At 35.3% G+C, this 4,314-nt stretch overlaps 1 pseudogene across 1 annotated transcript; it reads right to left on the bottom strand.

Annotated features, from left to right (window-relative positions):
* LOC149380801 (nuclear transcription factor Y subunit C-3 pseudogene) lies at positions 1-1,629 on the bottom strand (annotated as a pseudogene). Its single transcript, XR_016293960.1, has 2 exons — positions 1,321-1,629; positions 1-948 (listed from the first exon to the last, which is right to left on the bottom strand). The product of XR_016293960.1 is annotated as a nuclear transcription factor Y subunit C-3 pseudogene (transcript).
* Between the last annotated feature and the right edge of the window lie 2,685 nt (positions 1,630-4,314).

Here is a 4,314-nt window from a genome sequence, read left to right as displayed (position 1 = left end):
TAGGAAATAAAATTTAAATTGAGCTTTTGAAGTTGCCCTGAACAATAACCGTTGTTGCATAGTAAAATTGCACAAATGATTGAATCAATCAACAAATCAAACTGGAATCTGTTTTCCTGGTTGGTTCTCAGAGGTTCCGTGGATGACCAAAAAAAAAGTCGTAGTAGCTTCCTGCTAAAGCTTACCAGTAGAAAATAGATGACTAAATACCAAAGCAACAAAATCCCATATCAAACAACACATTCATTTTTATTCGAGTAAAAAAAAAAAAAAAAAAACAGTAGACAGCTAGATTTGGTGTTTCCACTTCTGACGACAAGGTGGAAGTGAGGTAACATGTCTCTTAGAGTTGTGAATATTTGTAAGAAAGCGGTTAACAGCGATCCCCCGGCGGCCACATGGGCGGGTGATGAGCCATGTAGGGCGGAGGCGGAGGCGGAGGGTGGGGCTGGGGAGGCATGTAGATGGCGGCGGCGGAGGAGGAGGAGTCCATCATGGGATGCTGAGGTGGCGGCATGTAGCAGTAAGGGAGGGAGTCGGGGGGGTCGTTGGCGAGGTCCTCTCTTGGGACGATGTCGACGAGGAAGTCGAAGATGTCGGTTCTGGTGATGGCGGCGGCGATGTCGTTCTTCTGCAGGGTCCTGCGCTTGTTCTCCTCGGTGTGGGCCCACGAGCGCAGGGTGAGCTCGAGGACGAACATCTCGCACGCCCTCGCGAACACCACCGGAGCCTCCGCGGATATCATCCTCACGTCCTCGTCCGCCTTCATTATCTTCTTTATCCGAGCCAGAGGCAGCGAGTGGTTCTTGAACTCCCACGTCCGCTCCGCCTCCTCGTACTGCCTCGCCCACAACCCCTGCAGCTCCGTTCCCGGCCCCGCCTCGTACATCGTCATCATCGCCTTGTTCTGCCCTTGGGGCTCCATTTTTAAATATACTTTTTTTTTAACTGATTCAAAAGGGAAGGAAAAAAAAAGGTCAGCTTTGTTCTTACTGAGGTCTTGAGCCAGGAACTGGTTTTGGATTATTGCTTATTAAAAACTCTCTTGTTTCTCCTGGTCTCTAAATGAGTGTTATTTGCAAATTTAAACGGTTTGGATAATTGCACGAGGAGTGAAACCTGAGAGAGATATCTAGGGTTACTCAGAATGGATTATTATTTGTCTTTGATAATGAACACATTTCTATTCATGTTTCTAAATCCTGTATTTCAACAAGAAGTGTAATCAATTCTCTGGAAAACAGCAACACATTTCGGGAAACAAACACAATCCATAAGGTACTGAAGACAGAGAGAGAGAGAGAGAGAGAGTTCACACACCTAGTTTTTCTTCGAATCGACGATTATTTGCAATCAATTTCGCAGCTGAAAATAGAAAACATAAATTCTTCAGATCGAAAGAGCAACGACAGCCGTGACGTTCAGAAGGTTAACCGAAAAGATCCAAATATTTGGGTAAAGGTTTGACTTTTCTTTTCCTCAGTTGAGTTCTTCTTTTCGGTGTCGTAATGATTACCAGTGTCTTTCAAGCGTACGATTTCCAACCTCGGTAAGAAAAAGGAGAGAGTGTTTTTTGGTTCCAAGTTAAGAATAAGAAAGACCTGATGAGAGCTATATGCCTTTCCTTTTTTATAAATCTCGTTTATCACATTTAAATTGTTACTTAGCCTAAACCAAGGTTTTAAATATCGGCGATATATAGAGATATATCGCCGATATATAGGTTTTTTTGAAGTCTCGGTAAAAAATCATCAATAATCGTTATCGTTTTATAAAATATCCATAAAATATCGGTGATATATCGGTATATCCCTATATATCCGTGAAAAATCACCGGACGATGAAGGATTGTTATGTCATATCGCCGATATCAGGCGATATATCTCTGGTATGAGTATAAAGTTCGGATATTGTTGAATTTTTTTTTTCATTTTTACATCGATTTAACTCTAGTTTTGTTGAAATTTTTTGCATATTTGAGATTAGTACTTGATTATTTTTTAGATCCCCAACTTTTTTTAAATTTCCGACGAGTTTTTCAATTTTCCGACGACCTGCCACCCATTTTGACGGCGGCCGGAGAATTTTCCGGCGAGTTGAAAATTTTCAGAATCTTTATAAAGGTTAGTGTAGAAATTATGATATTCCAACGTGTGAATTGGAATTTATGATTGTGGACGGGAATATGTGATATTGAAATTAGGATAGATAAATTGGAATTGTCATGAACTTTGTAGTATTTGATTTTGTATTTTCATAATTTGGATTCCATGATATATATATATATATATATATATATATATATATATTTGGTTATTTAAAAATATCTACTTGTTATAGGATTTATGTCGATATATCCGTCGGTAATCGATATATCATCGATATATCACCGATATCATCGGTAGTCGGTATTGAAATTGTTATAGAATATCCGTCGATATATCCGTCGATACTCGATATATCCGTAAAATCAGAACCTCGGTATGGGTATCGGTATCGATATTTTAAACCTTGGCCTAAACTCACCAAGCTAATAAGCGACCTCAAATAATATGCTAAATTTCTGAACCTAACAAATCAAAAAACAAAAATAGACCCTACACCTCTATAATATCATATCATAGCTAATGTTTTCCAACCGCGCTAGCTCTATAAGAAAGTAAGAAACTTCTAATTATTTGATTATTGATACACTAGATGTATTATTGATATGTGTCGAGATTGTAATTCTTACGAAATAATGATTAAGTTTAACGTTGTAAGATTGGTCACCGCAAAATAAGGAATTGTGACTTTGTTGTGATCTTGATATGTTAAGAACATTTCAAACACGATCATGTGATATTTTAAGCACATACCACTCTTATTGTTTCGACGTTTTTTACAATCACTTTTACGACTTCATTTTGAACAACTTTCCAAATCTTACGATATATTAATTTAATATTCTCTGAAGCTTTTTGTAACATCACATCTTTGATTTATTGTTTCAAGCTACCAATAAATTTCAAGAGTTCTAGAAAATTATATTGATCACTTTAAGCTAGTAAACTTAAGAAAAATATCGCGGATTATGCCACTTATTGAATTTGCAATCTAGTCAAAGTTTTAAGTATGCTTAAAATTTAACCATATTTAGTGATGTGATCTCATTTATCAAATGTGATTTTAGATTATTATTTTTAATATTTTTATACGGTAATTTTGATAAATGACTAATTTACTAAAATAAACAAAATGTTGATTAGTTCTTTAAAATCAAGTTTACATTAATTGCAAGTATAGGTGTGTACACTATCCGAGCCACCAACTTGAATTTTCAAACTTTATTTATTTTTTTACCTAAAAAGAATAACCACCTCATTGCTTCTCATTTATTTTCTTTATAAGATAGCAACACAAAAATAAAAGTGCATCTTTTGCTATGCTATACTTAATCAAATAGAATATTCTTGAAATTTTGTTAAGTTGAATAGTTAAGATTTTATTCCAAAACACATTAAAAACACAAGAGGCATAATTTCATATCTACAAAACACATGGTGTAGATTAATGTTAAAAACTCAAACAATGCAAATTGGCAATACACAATGCGCACATAAACAAGTATAAAATACTTGGTTAATGATAAACTCGTAATTAGAAGAAATTTGGAGATGATAAAAATTAAAAGAGAAATTAAACAGTTGTTATTCAAAGGTTTTGAGTGGACAATGAAGGCAGTGAGCACAACCAAAAACTGAGACTTCTGAGAACTATTTTGGTGCAAAAATGATCTGTTTGGTACCACAAACTAATAAAGTATGTCGAAAGAAGAGAGGCCACTCGCTTGTAATTGTAAATTATACAGATATAATTTTTTTTTATTAAAGTTAAATTATATAGATATAAATTAAACGTACATAATGCTTACTTTTAGGAGTCGAAATTCACCATCTCAGCTATCTCATTAGTCTCTAAAGACAAAAAGACAAGCTTATGTATATATACATGTAATTTTTTTAATTATATAATATATATTTTAATAATGGGGCAGTGGAGACCTGTATCTCCGCCGTACAGGTTGTGTAACATGATTAATATTCTAGTCCTATACACGATTAACCAGTTTTGATTTAGGAATGAATGTCTTGAATTGACTAAATTAATAGCAAAACTCATCAGATAAATTATTCTAATAGTTTCAAGATGCAGTTTCGAGTTTTAAGTGGAGAGAGAGAGAGAGAGAGAGAGAGAGAGAGAGAGAGAGAGAGCCCGGCTTTCTAAAACGAGTATAGCTTTCAATTGGTTTACACATTGGAAAAAAGAAATGGG

This window comes from Urtica dioica, chromosome 11 (assembly GCF_054948205.1).
Source record: "Urtica dioica subsp. dioica isolate 48M chromosome 11, U.dioica_male_clone48M_v1_H2, whole genome shotgun sequence".
NCBI lineage: Eukaryota > Viridiplantae > Streptophyta > Magnoliopsida > Rosales > Urticaceae > Urtica > Urtica dioica.
This window is presented reverse-complemented; position numbering and strand designations above follow the sequence as displayed.